General features: G+C 34.7%; 1 pseudogene; it reads right to left on the bottom strand.

Annotated features, from left to right (window-relative positions):
- Positions 1 to 2,243: 2,243 nt before the first annotated feature.
- LOC112006224 (L-type lectin-domain containing receptor kinase IX.1-like) lies at positions 2,244 to 11,543 on the bottom strand (annotated as a pseudogene).
- Positions 11,544 to 23,619: the final 12,076 nt, after the last annotated feature.

A 23,619-nucleotide genomic window follows, 5' to 3' on the forward strand; every position in this document is an offset into this window, starting at 1 on the left:
AGATGTGGAAAAAGAAAAACCTAACCCTAGAGAGCTTCATAAGGTTTTCTTTTTGAAATCCTAGCCTCCTCCTATAGAAGAAAGAGTTCTTGCGGCGTTTCTTGTACGCCTTTAGGTTCTGTAACCAAGCAAAGTTTCTTGCACCAACATTGAAGATCTTATTGGTGTTTCTATGTGAAGCTGTTGCAAATCAACTACAACAATCAAAGGGTTGCTACGGAGTTAGTCACATACTGGGATTCGTGCAAAGGAGTAAGCTGCGTACTGGGATCCATGCATTAAATTGATTAGTCACGTACTTGGGAGCCGTAAATCAAAAGGGGAAATTGTCACTACAGAACAAGTCCAATTGGGTATTGGGGTAAGGTTCAACTGTAGGTTGGTAAGGTACTTGGGATTTTTTTACTTGTAACCGCTTGTTGTGATAATAGTGGAATTTCGGGAGTGGTGACCTGAAAATCACCCGGAGGGGTTTTTGCCGTTAGGTTTTCCCCATTCGTAAATAAATTACAGTGTTATTTATTTTCTGCTACATAATTAGTTTATTGGTGATTTGTTTGTGCTACAACGCGTTTGCATGTTAATTTGATTAATTAATAACTTTGCTAATTAATCAATTAATTTGAATCACAAGGGGTCAACTCGTTTGTGGCCAATCAATTTGTCTATTTTATTTTTGGTTCACAAACATTGATGTAATGTGGTTATTGATTATGATAGTTGATGATTATGTTATTCATATTGATGTGTTCACTATCTATTTATGTGTTTTGTGATTTCAAAGTCTAAATTTTGATTTAGAATGTTATATTGTATTTTCCACACATGCGTTTATGGTTTGTTTTCAGTGTTTCAAGAATTCACAGGTTAATTCTTTCTATAGCTGCTGTCTATTCTAGCAACTAATAGTTAGTAGTTGTGTAAGAATTGTATTAGGGCAATAATTTGTATTTGAGCTGGTATTTGATTTAAGCGTTTCATGTTGTATGTATGTGTTGTCACGGATTGCCAAATGGGAAGATTGTTAGGTTCTAAACATATAGAATTAAATATTTAGAATCATTATTGTATTGTGTTGGCAAACCAAGATCAAAACATGTATATTTTAAGTGTTTAGGCAATGCTTAAATAAGGGTGTTTCAAGTTTTGAAGTCCAGTTGATTGCAGAAAAGAAAAGTGATGTTCCACCTTTCTCGACTGATTGCAAATTAGGCTCGACCGATCAAAAATCACAGGTCTAGTTTTTTTCCGTAGATTTTGAAACAGGCCCAAGCCCGTGAAAACGTTTAAGGTTTCACTTAAACTTCTCTACATATAAAAGAAGACCCCTAGCCACGTTTTGGAAGAGCCGAAGAAGGCTTTTGTGTTACTTTTTGTGAGATTTGAAAGGTTATGTATCTTCTAACTACACAAGAATTTACCGGAGGTAAAACTACAATCAAGGTTTGGTAGAACTAGTTGCTGCATTAATATCAACAAGTAAATGTGATCTAAAACTTTTGAGTGAGATCTCAAAGTCACAAGCAAGGCGGCTTGTGTTGCTGTAAATCCGAGAAGAGAAGGAGTCCATAGATTTAGAGCTTGCATATGGTCGTGTTAGTAAGTTACTACTGGAGGTAGCATTAGATTTAGGGTTAAATCTTTTGTAAAAACTTCGATTATCTTATATTAGATTTGGTTTACCTTGAGGATAGTTAGGTTAAATCCTCTCCAAGTTTTTACCTTGAAACGATTCATTTCATTGGTTTTCCTAGGTCATCATATCGTGGTGTTATTTACTTTTCTACATCTTTGCATGATATGATATAGTTGTGTTTAACCTAGATCTGAATAATTAATCTAAGTAATCACTTGGTTAATAAATTAGGTTAAACAATCTGGTTTAAGGGGTCTAAACGAACTTTCAGAAAGTAATTTATGAAACAAACACCTTAATCTTATATTGTTGTAATGTGATTACATGAATCTAAGATTACAATAATGTAACATTACACTTTATGTAACATAAGGCGAAACAAACGCCCCTTAAGGTATTTGTGTTTACAATATTCTTCATTCACTTTATAGATAGATTTAACAAAATACATTACTTTTGAGTCTTTAATACTAGAAGTGGTAGGAATAAAATTAAAATATATAGAAAGTTGCAATGATTTTCAAAAAAATAAAAAATTCAAGCAAGTTTTGGACAAAGATTGAGTGAAGAAAAGAACGACGCTTAGAAGAAAAGCTAGTGAATATGTTTAACGACCTTGTTGAAGGTTTGTACTTGTGAAAACTACACCACCGCTTTCTACTGCAGGGGGAGGTACTCTATACATTCGAAAGGGCTTATCTATTGGAAGAGTTGGCATTGTTGCCTCAAACTTAAGAACTTGAATTGCTTGCCTTATGAAGGGCCTCAGATTTCGGTCTGGGTGAGGACACTAAAGTCCAACGATCAACAAACACTCCACCTATTTTTCATCAAAATCTATTCACAATTTCTCATCCACGGCCAAAAGAAGATCTCCTTTTCCATAAAGATTCCAAATCGGCTCTAACAACCCAGTTTCAGAATCCTTTCGTATTGGATCAATTGACTTCCTTCTAGTAACAATTTCTAAGGCAATTACCCCAAAGCTATACATGTCCGACTCTTTACTAGCCTTACCTGTTCTTAAATACTCTGGATCTATGTATCTGAAAGTTCAAGCCACTTTAGTTGTCTGAGGACCTAACTCATGATCCATAAATCGAGCTAACCCAAAGTCACCAAGCTTGGCATTGAAACTATAGTCTAGCATGACATTGCTTGCCTTGATATCATGATGCACCACACATTGCTCCGACTCTTCATGAAGATAAAACACCGCAGATGCCAATCCAAGAAATATCTTGTATCTCACTTCCCAAGTGAGAGGAGTCCTCTTTCCAAAGAGGTGAGTATCAAGGCTACCATTTGGCATAAACTCATAGACAAGTAGAAACTCACCTCTATCATGACACCATCTTATAACTTGCACCAGATTTTGGTGCCTCAATTGGTTAAAGATCTTCATCTCGGTTATGTATTCTTTTTTGCCCTATTTTGACCCTCTTGAGATTTTCTTCACAGTAATTAGCATATCCAAATGAGTTAAGTACCCCTTGTAAATAGCACCAAACCCTCCTTGACCCAACTTCCTCTCATTTGAGAAGCTATTGGTAGTTGAAACAAGATCATTATAAGAAAACCTTCTCGGGCCTGCTACTTTCTCAAGATCATCATTAATTGATGATAACTTTGCTGCTGCTGCTATCTCTTTTTTATTTCCCTTCCATATCCACAATATTGTAAATGCTATAATCTCCCCAGCAATCAAAACACTACCAGACACTATTAGGACCACTATTAGTCTATGTTTTTTTGCTTCATTTCCAGGGGAAGTGTTTATATCCAAGCTTGAATTGAATTCCCAGGACTCAAGAATATGTCGCTCTATATTTAGACCAGTAGTAGCTAAAAAACCAATTGTGACCCACTCAAGCAGAACCATCCTTAAATCAATTTGGTAAGAAAGACTAGTAGTCTCCTCAGGATTAGAGGTTGTTTGGTAGTTCCAAGAGACAATTTCTTAGTACTAGCATTGTAGATAATCCATACATCTGCAGTATGTCCACTGCGGAAACTAGGATCCTAAGTGGTGTAAAATAATGAATTAAGTTGTTGTTTGAACGGTTTTAGACCCCTTAAAACACACAGATTGCGTAGCCTAGATTAATTAGCCAAGTTGTTACTTAGTCAAATTAAGCAATTCTAGGTTAAAACAATCCAAACAATCATATCAAGATATAATGCAGCGGAAAATAAATAACACAAGATATGATCACCCAGGAAACCACACGGTAAAAACCTGGGGAGGATTTGACCCACCGATCCTCAAGGCTAACCTGAATTCACTATGAAAGAATTGAAGTTCGTACAAAAGGACTACAAGCTCCCCGCTCGACTTCCTAATGCTACCCACCAGTAGAACTTCCTGACACGACCACGCGCAGGCTCCGAATCCACGGACTACTTCTTTCTTGAATTCTTCAATCAGCTACAAGCTCCCCGCTTGCTTTTCTTTTAAGTTCCAATGGTTGCAACAGTAATGATCTTCAAGATGTTGAAATAATCTCCACCATGAAAACCCTAAGTTTTGTGTAAAGGAAAGCTCCTCAAAGATCTCACACGAGATTCACACAAAACAGCAATGTATGAGCAACAATACAATATGGACAACCTTCAAAAACGTGGCTAGGGTTTTATTTATATACCTAGGGTAAAAACATAAAACCCTAAACGTTTAATGAAGTAGGGCTGAGTTGGAAATTCTGCAGAAAATTCAACCTGTGCGATTTTCGATCGATCGAGTCTATTCTTCGATCGATCGAGCCAGGCCGAGAGTCCCAAGTACTTCTGCAGCCACTCGATTCCAACTTTACAATATTAAACCAACTTTGAGCAAGTCTAAATAAGACTAAATACAATGTTTTGATCATGGTTTGCCAACATTACAAATTAGAGTTCTAAATACATAAAATCCTAAGACCTTAGAACCTAACAAACTCCCCCTTTGGCAATCCGTGACAAAACCCTAATTAACAGCTCAAAGTTTTACAAATAAAAAGCCCTTTACAAAGATAATGCTCATAAAATTCAATTCAGCCTAACTACTATCCATAGTTGCAAGTGTAGACAGCAGCTTAGTTGAATCAACCTGTATAATCCTGAAATACTCAACAAACGCATAAACGCATGTGTGACAGTAAAGAGTAAAACAACAGGTATAACATTCTTGTAAGATCCACACAACACAAAATAAAGACATATAAAAATGAACAAGTCATAAATATAAATCAATACGCAGTGAATCATAAAGCAACAAGAATCAATAAAAAATATCATGTATATCAATCAATGTTACTCCCCCTAACATGAATATCCCCAAAAATGATATACAAAGTGAAGCACATAGATACAATCTAAAAACTCCACAAGCTCCTCTAAAACAAAAAAAAATCTCCCCCTAACAACAAAAACTCTACTACAAGTCAAAACTCCACTCCCCCTTTTTGTGACGGAATGCCAAAGGGCAATCACAAGTCGCCATCAAAAGGAGGTGGTGAGGGTGAATGAAGACGCGCAAGATCAGCTCGGAGAGCACGCATCTCATCCAGCAAGTCCACCAAAATCTGACCATGAGCCTGCTGAACAGTCATGACAGTCTCCAAAGTACGACGAACATCAAAGTCGGCCGAAGGAGGTGGAGGAACATCAGCAGCAGCATCATCATCACCAACAGGAATAGGAATATCCTCACCAGCCATACCTGCAGAAGAAGAAGGAGGAGGTGCACTACTAGAGGGCTCAGATCTAGGGTGTTTAGAACCAGCTCGAAGATGAGCGGCCCTCTGTCTAAGAAAAGACGCACCTAAAGGTCCTATCACATGGACGGGCTCAGAGGAAGGAAAGTCATCAAGACCAAGAAAGAGAAGAATCCTATGAATGAAAATAGGATGAACAAGAGCATGAGCAGTAGATGAACTCCTATAAACTTCGTTCAAAGAACGAAGAAAAAGATGGGGAAAACTAATAGGAGCATCAGTAACAAGAGCGTACAGAAAAACACACCTCTCAAGAGGAATGGTGTGAACATGGGAAATAGGCCAGATCGAATGACAAGCTATCCGAAAGAACAGATAGTGCAACCCAGAGAGCTCAGCAGAAGTGATCCGAGGATCAGAACCCCACTGGACAGTAGTACCAGTGACGTATGACAAAACATCGCTAATCTCGGGAGACTCATCATAAGGATAGACAGGATGCTGGACCAAAGGTACCCCTAGAGCATCAGCCACTACCCGAGGAGTAATGGTGTACTCTACGCCTCGTATCCAACTCTTAACTAGAGTGTTGGAATCATAGACGCGGATAGAGATGTTCGAATAGAACTCTCTAATCAAGGCAGAAGGTGGAGGAGGATCAGAAACATCCACCAAGGGTAACCAACCCCGACGCTCAAAATTTGCCCTAATGGCAGGATCAAGCTCATCTAACAGCACAGAACGCTCAGCCCAAATCTTTCTCTTAACGGTCAGTTTCTCAAAAGTCTCTTGGTTTTCCTCACTCGGAAACCTCTCACTATCAAAGGATGGAGGGGGTGAAGGAGAAGGTGAGGGAACACTCCTACGGGCTCTAGTTTTCCTAGGCATAGTGCTAAGGAAAGGACAGAGACACAAAGAGAAAAACACAAAGAAACAAGAGAAAACAAAACCAAGGGCAGACTGCAAATTAGCACAATAAATAATATAGAACAAAAATCTATATGATGCATGAACAATATAATGTTGTGATGCATGATCTAAATGCAGTGACAAATTAAGTTTAATTGAGAGTAATTGGACAAAATTGGCTTGAACAAGGAATTTCTATCAAAAATCCCAAAATTTGAAAAACCACTTGAAAATTTTGCAACAAATTGATGAATTAAGCATTACAAAACACAGCACATAGATTATAATGCTTAATTACACCAACACAACAAGCCAATTTCATCAAATTCTATCCAATTTAACAAAAGCCCCAATTCGGATCAAGAACAAACCCTAGAATTTTCAATTTTTCACAAAACACAAAATTGATCAAATTAACCACCAAGGATCATTAATATAATGTGTCCCCACAAAAACCCAATGATCAATTTCATAAAATAAGGTTTGAATCAACAGAAAATCCAAAAAGAATCAAGTCCGAAAATTACCCTTAAATGCATGGATTTATGCATGAAATAATGAAAATAACATCAAAAGGAAGGGCAAAAGAGTCTTACCGGCTTGAGGAAAGAGAGATTTTGCAAAAACAACGGAGGAAAACGACAAAAATCCTGAGGTGTGGAGCCTAGCCAACGCGGAGAGAGAGAAAAGTTTGAAAAAAATTTGAATAGCACCTTTGAAAAAGTCAGAACTGAACTTTTAAAAAGCTTTTCCACGATATTCGATCGATCGAAAAATACATTCGATCGATCGAAAAGCACAGTCATTTTAAGACAAATGAGAGCACTTTTTCGATTGATCGAAAAATAGGTTGGATCGATCGAAATGGGCAGAGGCTCACTAAATTTTGGAAAAATCACAGTTTTTGAAAGACACAAGCCGAATTTTGAAAATAACTCCTCAAAGCATTAAATTGAAGAAACAAAATGCATGAGTATGAGATGGAATGCTTTTTCAAAAACCCAAAATTTTGAACCCAATATTCTTAAACAAATTGCAATCAACCTCCCATTATATTTTCTCAAGCAACAAATATGTTGTGCATAAATCTCAAGATATTTTCAAACTTGGTTGGTCAGACCAAAAACACACACTAGCATGTACAGTGTTTAACAAAGAGTAACTTGTGTCGTGTGTGATACTAGCAAAAACTTGAGATACATGTGAGGTGATATGTGAATAGCAATCAATCACAAAGTCTACAAAATTCATCACATAGAATTCAAAAGAGACTATCACCTAAAGAGTTACATCCTATAACTCCCACATCTCCTAGAACAAAAGCTTGCAATCATGTAAGTTTCTTGTATTTTTGCCTCTTATTTGCATGAGATGGCATTCAGCCTAATAGTACACACCGGTTTGAATTAAGTGAATTGGCATCAAGCCTAATAGTACACACCAGTTTTAATTTATTTTGAGGCTACACCTTATGTTCTTTTTGTGCATGTGCTACACTTTCTCGAGCACAGAATCTTATGATATGCACTAAGGTGTTCATGATTGGCTAGTGAACAGTGGTGAGATGGTTATTTATGCCTTTCTCAAAAGGATCAAGTCCGACAGTCAAATAACATGTGACTTCAAGATTAAGACAAAGTGATAAACACCATAAACATCTTTCCCACACAACATGCACTACAAAGCTCAAACTAGTAAAGTGCAATAAAGTAAGCTCATCCAAGCTAAACAAGGTACATAAGACATGTTATGTGTAAATAAATTGACCAACCTTGTTTTTCAAAAATCAAGAACATTATGTTCAACATAAATTTTGCTTCCTTCTTTTCCTTTTTTTTTTTTTTTTTTTTTTTTTTTTTTAATTTAAAGGAAAACAAATAAATCCTAGAATGAAATGCATGAATGTAATGCAATGCAAGTCCTAGAACAAAGAAAACAAAAAAAAAAAAAAACAATGGTCACAAAAGAATAGAGCAATGAAGCACAAGGACCATGTCAGAAAGACTCAAGTATTTCGAGTCTTTTGCATCCAAAACTTTTTAGATGCACCATGAGCATTGGAGTTCTTATTCACATTTGAGTGATTCCCAACTCCATGATTGGAATAAAGGTTTAACACCTTTACCAATTCACCAATTAATGCCATAGGATCTTGTGCTTGAGGCACAGGCACTTTTGGTTTATTTGCTCTCTTATCAGCTTGAAGCTTGTAACAGTTAGGACGAATATGTCCAGACTTACCACAATAATGACAAACCCACGCAGGTTTACCATGCATCTTGTCCTTAGATTTGGTAGGCTCCTTAGGTTTAGATTCTCTTAAGTCTACCCTAGTCTTCTTAGGTGGTGAAACTTCTACAGGTTTAACTACCTCACTCACAGGTGGTTTGACAGTATCACTCACAACCTCACTCACAGAAGGTCCAGAAGAAGAAGAAGGAACAAAAGTAGTGGAATGTGGTCCAGTATCAAAGATGCTTTCAACATATCCTAACCCAGTTTTATCAGAAGGATACTTTTGAACATTCAGCATGTGATCAAGTTTAGAACTAGCAGATCTAGCAACAGATAAATCATGTTCCAAAGTTCTAACTTTATCAAGCAAAAGCATATTCTCAGATTTAACATTATTCAAAAGTTCATTTGCATCAAACAGTTTAACAAGCAAATTTCTCTTTTCAAGCTCAAGAGAATCAATTTTCTTTAGGCCAAGATCAACTTTCATAGCATCCTTTGCAGCAATTTTGCAAAGTTTGTTATAGGCCTCTTGAAGATCTGCATCTTCAGAGAGTTCCCCATCAGAAGGGTTCTCTTCAGCAGATATGCCTTCATTGACTATAGCAGTAGCCGTGAAAGCAATGAAGTTTCCATCCTCGTCACCACCGGACTCATCATCAGAAACCTCATTATCACTAAGGGTTACAGCCATAGCTTTACCCTTAGTCCTTAAGAATGTAGGACATTCAGACTTCACATGACCATACCCTTGACAGCCAAAACACTGAGGACCCAAAGAGTTATTAGAAGATTGACCAGAATTTTCTCTAGGTTTTTCAAAATTGTTAACCTTAGTGGGATCATTCTTCCTAAAATTTCTAGGTTCAGCAGTGTAAGTACCTCTTGCCTTTCTATTTGTATTCCTAAGAAAGTTCTTAAAGTTTTTGGCAAGATAGGCAATCTCTGTAGCAGAGAGCTCATCATCAAATCCACCACCATCAACATCATCAACTGACTTAAGAGCCATTGATTTGGATTTGTTCACTTTAGGTAGGTCAGACTCATAGGATTGAAGAGATCCTACAAGCTCATCAACAGGGATGGAGTCCACATCCTTGCTTTCAGTTATGGCAGTCACTTTGGGTCTAAAGTCTTCAGTTAAAGATCTAAGAATCTTCCTAACAATCTTAGGTTGATCATAGATTTCACCCAAATTAAAAGCAGAATTAACAATATCATTCAGTTTGGCATAAAATTCATCAAAGGATTCATCATCAGACATCCTAATGTTTTCAAACCTAGAAGTTAATTGCTGCAGTTTGTTTATCTTAACTGCCTTTGTGCCTTCATGCACAGTTTGGAGGATTTTCCAAGCAGTATGAGCAACCTCAACATTAGAGATTCTCTTAAATTCCTCCATAGAAACAGCATTAAAGATAGCATTCATAGCTTTGCTATTGAAGCTTGCTGCTTCTTTTTCAGAAGTTTGCCACTCACTCACAGGAGTAGCGGGCTTCTCCCATCCGTATTCAACGGAATTCCAAACCCTTTCATCAATGGATTTCAGGAATGCTTTCATCCTTACTTTCCAATAGGCATAGTTGTTCCCATCAAAATGAGGAGGAACAAACAGAGAGTGTCCATGCTCCATGACAACAGGGGTCAAGGATCAGCTCAGAGATTAAAAATCTCAAACAAAAAGAGCTACCTGCTCTGATACCACTTGAACGGTTTTAGACCCCTTAAACACACAGATTGCGTAGCCTAGATTAATTAGCCAAGTTGTTACTTAGTCAAATTAAGCAATTCTAGGTTAAAACAATCCAAACAATCATATCAAGATATAAAGCAGCGGAAAATAAATAACACAAGATATGATCACCCAGGAAACCACACGGTAAAAACCTGGGGAGGATTTGACCCACCGATCCTCAAGGCTAACCTGAATTCACTATGAAAGAATTGAAGTTCGTACAAAAGGACTACAAGCTCCCCGCTCGACTTCCTAATGCTACCCACCAGTAGAACTTCCTGACACGACCACGCGCAGGCTCCGAATCCACGGACTACTTCTTTCTTGAATTCTTCAATCAGCTACAAGCTCCCCGCTTGCTTTTCTTTTAAGTTCCAATGGTTGCAACAGTAATGATCTTCAAGATGTTGAAATCATCTCCACCATGAAAACCCTAAGTTTTGTGTAAAGGAAAGCTCCTCAAAGATCTCACACGAGATTCACACAAAACAGCAATGTATGAGCAACAATACAATATGGACAACCTCCAAAAACGTGGCTAGGGTTTTATTTATATACCTAGGGTAAAAACATAAAACCCTAAACGTTTAATGAAGTAGGGCTGAGTTGGAAATTCTGCAGAAAATTCAACCTGTGCGATTTTCGATCAATCGAGTCTATTATTCGATCGATCGAGCCAGGCCGAGAGTCCCAAGTACTTCTGCAGCCACTCGATTCCAACTTTACAATATTAAACCAACTTTGAGCAAGTCTAAAGAAGACACCATACAATGTTTTGATCATGGTTTGCCAACATTACAAATTAGAGTTCTAAATACATAAAATCCTAAGACCTTAGAACCTAACATTGTTAATTCCCACATGCGGAATATTGGGATCCCATTCTGGGTTCGCGTAAGAGTCAAACTCTACGTGAACAATTTGGGTCTTTGGTGAATCACTGAATGTGGTGTTGTAAAGTTCCAGAAAGACACCAATTGAATTTGGCGGGATTTGAAATTCTACAGGAGCTAGGAAGAATGCAATTCCATTTCCATAATTAAGACGGCCTTGCGTGTCAATAGTGAAAGATAAATGAGTTTTGAAGTTGGTGAGGTATCTTGATTTGGAGTCCCAAAGTGGCACCTTCTACGCATAAGTTGCTGTACAGATAAGTGGCCCTGTTCATTTCTATGGTTTCGATAGAAGGTATAGCATCTCTCTGATATATTATGTTTGATGCATTAGGATCAAAGTGAGTTATTTGGAAAGATATTGATGAATGAGCAGAGGGAAAATGGAAAAGGAGGAAGAATAGTGGCAGTTTGAATAAGCTGTAGCAAGTTGTGGCCATGGCTTGGAGATGAGAGAGTAAAAGAACTTTTATTGTATTAAGATTTCTTAATTTGTCACCTCTTCTTATATATTGCCTCAATTGCTTCTCATATATATATATATATATATATATAGAGAGAGAGAGAGAGAGAGAGAGAGAGAGAGAGATTCAAGTTATACTTAGTGTAACTCTAAAGAGTTACACATTTTCTAAACCATTGGATTTAAGTAGATCCAACATTCAAAAAAGATACTCATGTATCAAAACAACAAGAAAATGCCATTTGGGCATTTTATCAAACATTTATAGTGCACACACTACACATGTATACTAAACAATGTATGAACATATGAAAATCTTGCCTAAATACATGTTATTTTTGCCACAAGGGGTTAACATCCAAAGCAAATCATCATTTAAAACAAAGCCCAATCAAAAAGATTGACAAAAATTAAGTTTTCCAACTCTCATTTGAGAAAATCCCAACTATGAACATAAAACCCCCCAAAAACATAATCTAATGATCAAAATCAATGAAAACTGTTAAAGATTATTTTAGAAATGTTTATGGAATGTAAAACACTTGAAATTAGTTGGGTTTTGATGTTGAAACATTAAAATAGGGGCTTGGGAGAGGATGGGAGACGTTTAAAACAAAAGACCCATGAAATGCCCTTTAAAAAGCTAATTTGGAAATTTTCCCTGGAAGCTTACTTGCGAAATTGTTCGCAGGTAAGTCTTACTTGCGAAACAGTTGTGAAACAGTCGTGAAACTCTCTGTCCAAAGTTGAAAAACTTGAGATTTGGACCATTTAACTCCCAGTTGAGCTTACACATGAAATGGGTCATGAAAATACCCAGAAAATATGATTTTCACACAAAAAGAACTTGAAAATTTTTGAAAAACATGGGTGATACAAATCACTTCCAAATTGAGACCAATCCATCTCAAATGGGATCTAGGATCGCACCAAGATAATTGAACCATAGCTAGTGCACCCGCTCTGATACCAATTGAATACTCGAAAATGTGTTAAAAACACAAGAGCTGTTTAGATCCCCGAATTAAAGTTACGGCTCAATTGATTTTACACTAACTTAATAGTAAGTGCGGAACAGTGTAAACGAGAGCAGATAAACAAACGAGCTACTCTAATCCATAAACTAAACAACACAGCAATAAAATGGAATAAAAAAGAGTAGGGAAGAGAGATGCAAACACAAGATAACACACCGATGTGTTATCGAAGAGGAAACCGAAGAACTTGGTGAAAAACCTCTCCGCCGCCCTTCAAGCGGTAATTGATTCACTAGACAATCAGTTGGGATACATGGGTTAGCAAGAAGCCCTCCAAGCCTAATCTACCTGATGTACCTAAGCCATCTAAGCTCTTACTCCAATAAGACTTCTCAGAACCTTGTCTTGTCTAGCTCTCCAAATCCCGCAACAAGCTCTATATTGTATCTGCCATCCTTGGCTTCTTCCAATACTTCTCAACAGCACCAAAACCTCACTTAACACTTTGAAAGGGTGTGGTAAGTGTTTGGCCTATCAGCCTCTCAATGGTATGAAAATGGAGAGGTCGGAGTTAAGGAAAATCCACAAGTAATTGTGTAGAGAAATGTGGGTATAATAATCTCTAACTCTCAAGGTTTGTGGCTAGGATTTTCTCTTAGAATCACTCCTCAACATTTGTGGGTAATGTGGGCATATATAGTACAGGTATAGAAAGTGTGTATTAGATAGCACAGCTTGGCAAAACAGAATATTTCGTGAGTGTCTTGCGGGAAGGCCTTACCCACGAGCTAATCGCGAAACACAACTGTCTTCATCTGTACTGACTTTTCACATTCTAGTCATGTGCAGGGCTCATGCATCACTTCGCGAGATGCTTAGTAGCGAGATACCCACGAGAAATCCTATGTCATCAATTGCTTGAGTCTTCACACTCTCTCTCTAACACACACCCCTTACAATTAAATCCCACAATAAATACAGGGTATGAAAGATTGAATAAAATTATAATCAAATTTGGCATAGAATTAAAGCCAACAAAACACATAGTTGTAAATTACAACTTTACAGTATCTTATTAATTATTCCTTATTTATTGCATTTTACACCTATCTCTAAACCTAAAAAAACACAAAAAAGTTTACGTCTCTCTCTAATTTTTTTTTCCCACCATTTCTTGAAAAAAAAAAAAAAAAAAAAAATTCTCCACTACACGCCTCTCTGTCTCTCTGTCTCTTACTCCTCCATCGCCAAGTCGTTGGCAGAAAAAAGGAAAAAAAAAAAGAAAAAGAAAAAAAGAGAAGTTGTTGGTTGCATAACTGGTTAGTCTCCCACCTTTTTTCCCTTGTTATAATTTCTTAGATAGAACTATTTTATTGTATTCAACTATATTATAGTACAGACGTTGAAAAATTTGATGGCTGTTTTGGTTCTTTTGATACACAATAGTAGTGTTTTAGTTCTTTTTATATGCAACTATTTTCTAGAACAACTTGCTATGGACTAAATCTATTGGGTCTATTAGTTCTTTTTATATGCAATAGTAAATACAATGTATCAAAACAGCTGCTGCGTGTGTAGATATAACCTCTGTTTTTCTATTGGGTCTATTAGTTGTTCCAAATTTTATTGTCTCACGTGTAGTTAAGGAACATATGTTTTGTAGCTACATGTTTACACATTGATGAGAGGGAACTTTGATATTATATTCGGTCTACTAGTTATAGCTATAGGTATTGGCTACTAAATCGAATAGTACTTGGCTCAAAGTGACTATTTCTTTAGATATGGAATTATGTAAATATATTGGTTGTTATATTTACATATTTTATATTTGTGTTCATTGCTTATATTGGTTTTTTTTTTTTTTTTTTTTTTTGATACGTATATTGGTTGTTATAGTTATTAAATAGCAAATGGAGTGTGAAGAGTTATATGATGCCCTAAACAATCTAGAGCTATTAGAGCAAGAGTTACCACTTGAAGATTTTGGTGATTGTGAGTTGAAATCCAAACCTTATGTTGGAATGCAATTTGACTCCCTTGATGGTGTTGAAACTTTTTACAAAGAATTTGCAAAAAAGAAGTTTTTGGAATCTGTGTTTGTACCAGTAAAAGACCACCTAGAAGTGATAATATAACAAGTTGTATTTATGTATGTTGTAGTGAGGGCAATGCAAAAGAAAAAAGACACTTGATAATGGAGAGAGCAAAGATGATGAACAAAAGGCCCATAGAAGTTGTTCAAGTCTTAGAACTGGATGCAAAACAATGCTTAGGGTCATGAAGAATATGAAGTTGCAGAAATGGGTTGTGAACGGATTTGGCAACAACCACAATCATGGTATAATTAGTCCAAAAAGTGTGTCATACCTCCAATGCCACGAAAAAATGTCTATTGCTACCAAAAGTCTTGTTGAAAAATTTGGTGAAGAAGGTCTTCCAACAAAAAAAGTTGCCATGATATTCAATGTAGGTGACCAAACATTTACAAGTAGAGATTCCTAGAATCTCTCGAGAGATGTTAGGGGAAAAAATCTAGATGTTGGAGATGCCTCAGCTGTCCTTAATTATTGCTAAAAACAATAGGCTGAAAACTCCAATCTCTTTTATGCAATTCAATGTGATGATGTTGGCCATATGGTTAATTTTTTTGGGTGGATGCACGATCAAGAATGGCTTATCAATACTTTGGGGATGTAGTGACATTTGACACAACTTATAAAACAAACAAGTATGATATGCCATTTGCTTAATTTGCAGGGTTAAACCATCATTGTCAATCAATTTTATTTGATTGTGCATTTTTGCAAGATGAGACAGAACAAACTTTTGTGTGGTTGTTTGAAACTTGACTTCAAGCAATGTGGGGGAAGGAACCGCTATCTATTATTACAGATCAAGATTTAGCCATGGGTGCAGCTATTGCAAAGGTATTCCCAAGAACTTGTCATCGTCTTTGCCTTTGGCATATTAAGAAGAAATTTCCGGAGAAACTTTCCCATATATATCATAAGAAGTCATTATTCAAACATGAGTTGAAGAGTTGTGGAGGCTTGGAAGAGCCTAATATTAACTTATGGCTTGGATAGAAATGAATGGCTTCAAGGATTATATAATATTCAAGAGTCATGGATACCAGTGTATAATAGAAATACTTTCTTTGCAAGAATGAGCACTACCCAGAGAAGTGAAAGAATCAATACGTTTTTTGACTCCTTTGTTAACTCGAGAACTACATTACAGGATTTTGTAGTCAAATTTGCAAGAGTAGTGGATAGTTGTTATAAGAGAGAAAGAAGGGAAGATTTTGATTCAAGACATAAAAGTCCTTCGGTAATTGGCTAAAAAATAGAGCATCAAGCTGCTTCTATATACATGAGAACCATATTTAGCAAGTTCCAAAAAGAGTTGGTGAGTAGTAATCATTTTACAAAGGAAAAGGTTGAGAAAAATGGAACTTTTTATAAGTACAAAGTAACAAGTTCCTTTGATCCAGATGATGCATTTATTGTGAAGTTGAACTTGGAATCAAAAGTTTGTGAATGTGACTGCCAACTTTTTGAGTTTATGGGAATTGTTTGTAGGCACATGTTATAAATCTTTCAAGTTAAATTTTTTTTTGAGATTCCTAGCCACTACATTCTACAACGTTGGACAAAAAAAGCAAATAAAGAAATCAAAAGTGTAGAATATAGATCAAGCCATGAGGATGAGCATCATATGTCAAGAGCCTTATGAAGCATCCATGTTTGTCATTGTGTAAGTCAATTGTCTTACCTTGCTGAAAAATCTGAAGATATATATGAAATGATCATCTCCAACTTAGACTAGACCCTTAAGAAATCTTTTGGAATGGAAAATCTACTGCTTGAAGGTAATAAAAATGTGAAATGAATATGCATCACAAGAGTGGTGAATCAGCTGCCATTGTTGAAGTACAAGACTGCTCTCCCAATGTTCCTTTGAATATAAAAGATCCAAAAGTATCACAAACCAAAGGTTGAAAGAAAAGCACTGAGAAACAGGGTCATGGTGGGAGAATTAAAGGTGGGCTTGAAATATCCTTAGCTTGTGCAACAACAAAAAGATGATCTTATCAACTTTGTGGGGGTTATGGTCATAATCGTCGTACTTGTAAACAATATAATGGCGAAGGAAGTAATTACCAAGATAAAGAAAACATGACAGCGTTTAATGCCAATAATATTGATGACTTAGCATAAAGTGAGTTTTTTCATTTCATTTTTCTAGTATTTTTTTTGTAATTTTAATTTTGATTGTAATAATATGTATCTTTTGTTTCAAATTTACTTATACATTTTTTTTCTACTTTAGGTACATGTGGCTGAAGAGAATCACAAAATGAGCTTCGCTTGGTGGAATTGATAGAGTCCAAGTAGCTTAAAATATAAATATTTAAGGACCTATGTTGTTAATAATGATGAAACAATATATTTTGGTTTTTTTTTTTTTTTTTTTTAAGGACCTATGTTGGAATACTATTTGGAATTTTCTAGCTATGAACCTTAACTATTAGTCTTTGATCCATGACAACATATATATGGAGGGTAGTAGCAATGCAGCCATAGTTTTGGTTACAAACTACTCATTTACTTTTGCTTTAATTTAATGTGATTAACAGTGTATTTATGGCACATTTTTTCAGATTTTTAAGCAATTCTATACTCTTTGTTTAGTCCTGTACTCATTTTTCATAGAGGAAATCTTTTTGTGATAAGCAAAAAATGGTAGAAATCTTTACTTGGTTGTTACTTTGGATTTAAGTAGTATCATTTTACACTATGGGTTCAGGATATGTATGTTTCATAATTTATTTCTATTCCCTATAATACTAGGGAGCATGGAAACTGCATGGTAGTATGAAGAAAAGAAGAAAATTTACTTAGTATAGGTTTATACTTTTGCTTAGAACCATTTGCGTTCTTAGACAACTTAGGATTTCAGAGCATATGGTTGAGGATTGTATATTATTTTTGAAAGTTTTGAAGATGAGATAGACAGATTGTTGTAAGAAAAAATTAGTAATCAAAGCATGCCAATAATTTTAATGATTTTAAATTGCATGGAAATTCGATAAAATTTTATATTGGAGAAGCAATCTGTTAGACTAATGAAAACGTTTTGGAGGAAACCTATTAACAATTTTCCTGAAGTGTGTTACTGTCTCCAAGGATGGTTTTCAATTAATCATGGTCAACATGTTCTCCTATAATGCATTAGCAACCTGTCTGTATCTTGATTCAGGACTCTTTCACTTATAGAAATTGATAAACAAAATCGTATTTTAATCTAAAGATAAAATACACATGTTAAAAAAAATTAGCAGCTTCATAGGCAGCATAGTTACAACATCTCTTAATCCAAACATCTCTAATTACAAAAGTTGATATAAGAAGAAGTGATTTTATTTAATCAATTGGAGTCTAAGTGTACAGCTAACATAAATACATTTAGCAGTAACAACTAACATCGGATACAATAGCGTTTGCTGCTCCATAATCACTCTCAAACCTCCATAATCACTCCAATACCAAGCGAAGCAGAGGTCTAAAGATCATTTTTGCTACTCCATAATCACTATAATACATTTTGTATTCCCATCAAAACGTTTGTCAGTGAGCCTTCTAACATTTCCCTGCAAAATGAAGTGTTTGTTTTAAGTCTTTCACAATCAGCTATAAGCAATAAATCTTACTTTAAGAGCCTATTTAAAAAATTAGAGCAAGTTAGTTCTACTGCTTTCATAAGGTGTTGTTATCTTACAAGATTAAAAAACGATAGATGACTCAATAGAAAAATAGAGGTTATGTCAACACATGTAGCAGCTGTTTTGATACATTATATTTACTATTGCAGATAAAAAGAACTAAAAGACCCAATAGATTTAGTCAATAGCAAGTTGTTTCGGAAAATACAGTTGCATATAAAAAGAACTTTTAATTTTTTATTTATATAGAATATGGTAATTCCTTTTAACTATTCAGAAATATATACAACCACAACTATTCAAATTGAATTACGGTGCTGGACAGAAAAGGACCATTTATAGAAAATGGTAATTCCTTTTAACAATTAAACATACATATTGCTGGCCATTCAACATAAATTCAGCCCCTGATAGGTTCATAGAGTATTTTGAAGTTTTGATAGAACAAATCTATTTATCTCCATTTTTTTTTTCATATTTAATTAAGATAAGTAGTAATATTTGTCAGTGGAAACTTGGAATAAAAATTTAGCAACATGTGAAATTGAATGAAGGAATAGTCTGTGTAAAAGTAGTGTACACTCATTCATATACAAAGAACTGAAAGACCACTATTGCATATAAAAAGAACCATAATAGCCACCAAAATTTTCCACATCTGTACTACAATATAGTTGAATACAATAAAATAGTTCTATCTAAGAAATTATAACAAGGGAAAAAAAAGTGGGAAACTAACCACTTCTGCAATCAGCGGCATTTTTTTTTTTTTCAGCCGACAACCCGGTGGTGGAGGTGGAAGAGCAGTGGAGGAGTAAGAGACAGAGAGACAGAGAAGCATGTAGTGGAGGATTTTTTTTTTTTTTTTTGAGAAACGGTGGGAAAAAAAATTAAGAGTATGTTTGGTAATTGTTTTTTCTCCTTATTTTCTGTTTTCAAAAACAATTTTCTATTTTTCAGACTAAAAAACTTGTTTAGCAATTCAAAATGGGTAGAAAACAAAAACTGTTTTCAAAACTCAATTTGTAAAGGAAACTGAAATCATGCAAAATGCTGTTTTCAGTTTCTAATTTTCAAAAGTCAATAAAAACACGCATTATATTTAATGAATCTTTCTCATTTAATGAGTTAACATTAAATTTCAAATTATAGTAACAACATATTTTAGTATTTTCTATTTTTTTTCTTCAAAAAACTATATTTTTAATTTCAACTAACCAAATATGTTTTTGATTTCAAAAAAAAAAAAAAGTTTTTTCTTTATATTCTCAAAAACAAGTTTTTGAAAATAGAAAATAAAAATTGTTACCAAACGTAGCCTTAGATAGAGACGTATACTTTTTTTGTGTTTTTTAGGTTAAGAGATAGGTATGGAATGTAATAAATAAGGGATAATTAATGAGATACTAATCAGAATATTAACATTAATGAGTGTCTTTTTTTTACCATTGGATCTACTTAAATCCAATGATTTAAAAAAAGTGTAACTCTAAAGAGTTACACTATGTGTAACTTGAACCCATCTCATATATATATATATATATATATATTGCCTCAACAACTCAACTCGTTACAATAATTTGGCTTCTTATCTTTTGTTTGGACATTGCTAAACAGAATGACAGTAGTGGCTGTCGTAATGTGCTTTGAAATTTAAGAGTTTGTTTAGTACATGTGTTTAAACACATATTTTCAGTTTTTAAACAACGTTACACGTATTTCTACACACTTTTTCATCCACACATATTTTCAAAAAATACAAATAACGTTATTAAAACAACGTTATCAAACAGCCCCCAAATATCTAATGTTCACATGTTTTCGGTTTTAGAGCTAGTTTTTGGCAAATTCAAAAGATTCTTAAGATTATTTTTTATTTTCTTTTTTTAGAGAAGATTCTTCAGATTATACAGCGGCATTGTCCCCTCCATTCAGGGACGGAGCCGGGAATATTTCTTAGTGAGCCAGAGCATGAAAAAAAAATTTATATATATATTGATCATTCAAAAATAAACTAATATGTCATAAATAAAACTAGAATTTATTTAATATTAACAAAATATAAAATAAATTAAAATAATTGTATTTTTAATACATTTATACTCAATCATTTGTGATCTATCAAAATGATACTCAATTGGCTTTCAATCACAACTATTTCTAATTGATCTCATATTAGAAATCGCGCACAATAATTTTTCTTTGAATGTGCGACGTCAAAGAATCCATAATAAAAACATCTTATTTGTTTTGAAGTGTTTTTTTTTTACCCTATTTAAGATTGAAAATGCTTTTTTGTTTATTGCAAAAAAAAATCATTTTACAAAGGAAACAGTATGAAGCACAAAAGTTGAAATTTATATTTAATATCATTGTGTGTGTGTGTATATAAGTCTCTCTCTCTCTCTCTCTCTCTCTCTCTCTCTCACACACACACACACAAAACCAGCACCTAAACATAAGGGAAGTTTCTGTTTAAGAATTGCTCTCGTGCAAGATAAAATGAAGTTCGGATTTATGGATTCCGTACGTGAGCAAATGTCTTGCAAATTAATATTGATTTAAGTTTTGGTTTAAGACTGTTTAAAGGTCTGATCTTGCAATTAGTTGAGTGAGATGGTTCACTAAGCGAAGTGCAAGTCAGATAGATTGAAATTTTGAGTTTTTGTAGAATTATGTAGCCTAGTGTAATTCACTTGTAGTTAATAATCATTAAAAATTAGTAATAGTTATTTATTGTGTTTTGAAAATCATTATTTTTTAATTGTCTCTTCATTGCCTATAAATATTTTTACATATTTAATTGAAAAAAAAAAATCATGAGAATTCTTCATAATTGCTATTTGTAAAATCCATAAGCTCTGTGGTATCCTAAAGACAATGTGCCAATAACAAGTTAGCAAACCCTTTTAGAGCATTCCCATTTGAGAGTCTAAAAAAATTCTATTTTACTATCTCAAAACCTACTTTATTTATTTTATCATCTCATTTTACAACTTATCCAACATCCAAGTTTCTATTTTTATATACAACTCATTAAAATAATATAAACTATAATATCAAATAATATAAAAAAATAATGTTTCTCTCTCTTCTTCTCTTTCCACCTTTCTCAATTAAAATAATGGTGTATATATATATATATATATTTTTTTTTTTACATCCAAGTGAACAATTGGTTCTATATATAAGAACCCACTGTTCATAGGTTCTAAAATTTTTTAAGAACCCATACCCAGATGGAGCAATATTTTTGAAGTTTAGAATGTAAAATAGCAACTGGGGAGTGTTTACACTCACCAATGCTAGGGTTCTTAGAGTGCAGGTAAATATCTTCTTTAAGGAGACGATTCAACGAGCCTCAAAGTCGACATTCTAATCATTCTATTTTCCTAACAACTTTAATAGAATGTATTAGGGAGATAAATACCTTGGAGAGTTTCCTTGAATAATTAATAAAACATATAAAAACACACTTTAACTTAAAAAGGTCTAAGTCCAATGGGTATGTACTCAATTATGTTATAGTAATTACTCATTCTTCTTCTTATTATTATTTAATGTGGAGTTTCACTCATACGTGCAACCCAACAATCTTCCTCTCACATGTGAGTCTCTGTCTTTCTATGAGCTTTTAAGACCTCTTTGTGAGCCATAAACAAGTCTTACTCGCTCCTCCTTGACTAATGGGTCTTCCCCTTCACTAGTGCATCATCCATGGGCCTTTACGTGTCAACCCAACACGTTTTTTTATCTCCATATGAACCTTGTACTTCACCGTTGTCTAGCACCATTGACAAATATCACTCCTTTGTTAGGCCTTTTCCAAGATCGTTTTTGTGGCATTTCATCGTTGTCTAGCACCACTGGCAAATATACCATCCTTGCTCCAATTGCGAAAGGGAGATACCCTACTCCATTTACGAAAGGGTTTCAAGTACACACACTCTGTTATCACTTCAATAGCAAAAGGAACCTCAATAATTTTGCCACATTTGCTCCACACCACTATGAGCTCTAATACCACTTATTGAGAAGATAAACAAATTGGGGAGCTTCTTTGAATAATTAATATATTATATAGAGATACACTTTAACCCAAAAAACCTAAACCCAATGGGTATGTGTTATATTATGTTATAGGCGGAAATCACATTTTCATCCCTACATTTTCAAGCAATTTCCAGTTTGGTCCTTAGATTTTATTTTTACCGCTTTTAGTCCCTATTTAGAAAAATGCCATCCATTTTAGTCCTTTCCGTCAGTACCCTAACGGCAAAATCCTAGTTGGCAAACAGAAGTATTAAAATAATAATAATAAATTTTATTTTGGCATTAAAAAATGCCACGTCAGTATCTAAATTAAAAAAAAATTTTAATTTATTAATTTTAACTAAATAAAAAAAATTTAAAAACAGAATTAAAAACTAAAAATTACATGAAATGAGATCTAAGTATGTCTTGAACAAGAACAACAAGAACACAATCCCAGATCTAAGAACACAAACCCAGAAATTAAAAAAAAAAAAGAAAAAAAGAAAAAAACAAAGGTCTATTATAGTCACAACCAATTAATTCAAACAAGATTCAAACTACGATCGGAGGTCTATTATAGTCAAAAGGGTCAGCCCAGAAGTTCAAATCGGAGTTAGGATTGCAGAGATGAACAGAGTTAAAATTAAACCGGTTCCCTACCTTCTAAAATACTCTTAAACCTTCCTTTCTCTTTTCCAAAACTCTCAAAACTTATTCTAAGTCCATGGCGATAAGTCTCAATTATCGGTAAGTCTCCATGGCGGTAACTCACAAATCGTTATCTCTATCTCCTAGATCGGTAAGTCTCTCTCTTTCCTCTCTTTATCTCTCAGCTCAGTGGTGTAGGTTGATTTATGGGTTTGTGGTGTATGTCGATTTCTGGGTTTGTGGTGTATCTGGGTTTCTGGGTTTGTGGTCTATGTTGATCTAGGTTTTTGGGTTTGTGGTGTCTGTTGTATTCCGATTTGGGTTTGTGGGGTTTTGGGTTTATGGTGTATTTAGTGGCTGAAATTCAGACTAGGTTAGCCTATGAGATGACCCATTGAACAATTCTACTGCGTTTAACAAATGGTAGCTACGGTTTGAGTTTTATGAGTGGCTTCTATTATATTTGTTGTGAGGCTTCGGCTTCTTGATCGCTTGGAGAAGAAATGGAATTAAACCTTCCAATATTTCTTCTTCTTGATGGCTGGGTTTCAATTTCTTGTTCAAATTTTTTGGGTTTTAAATTTTGTGTTCATGTTTAATCTGATGTGGATCTGAAGTTTAATTTTGTGTTCTTATTTTCTGGGTTTGTGATTTTGGTTTTTAAT

Source organism: Quercus suber, unplaced genomic scaffold (genome assembly GCF_002906115.3).
Source record: "Quercus suber isolate HL8 unplaced genomic scaffold, Cork oak 2.0 scaffold_858, whole genome shotgun sequence".
In the NCBI taxonomy this organism is placed as follows: Eukaryota; Viridiplantae; Streptophyta; class Magnoliopsida; order Fagales; family Fagaceae; genus Quercus; species Quercus suber.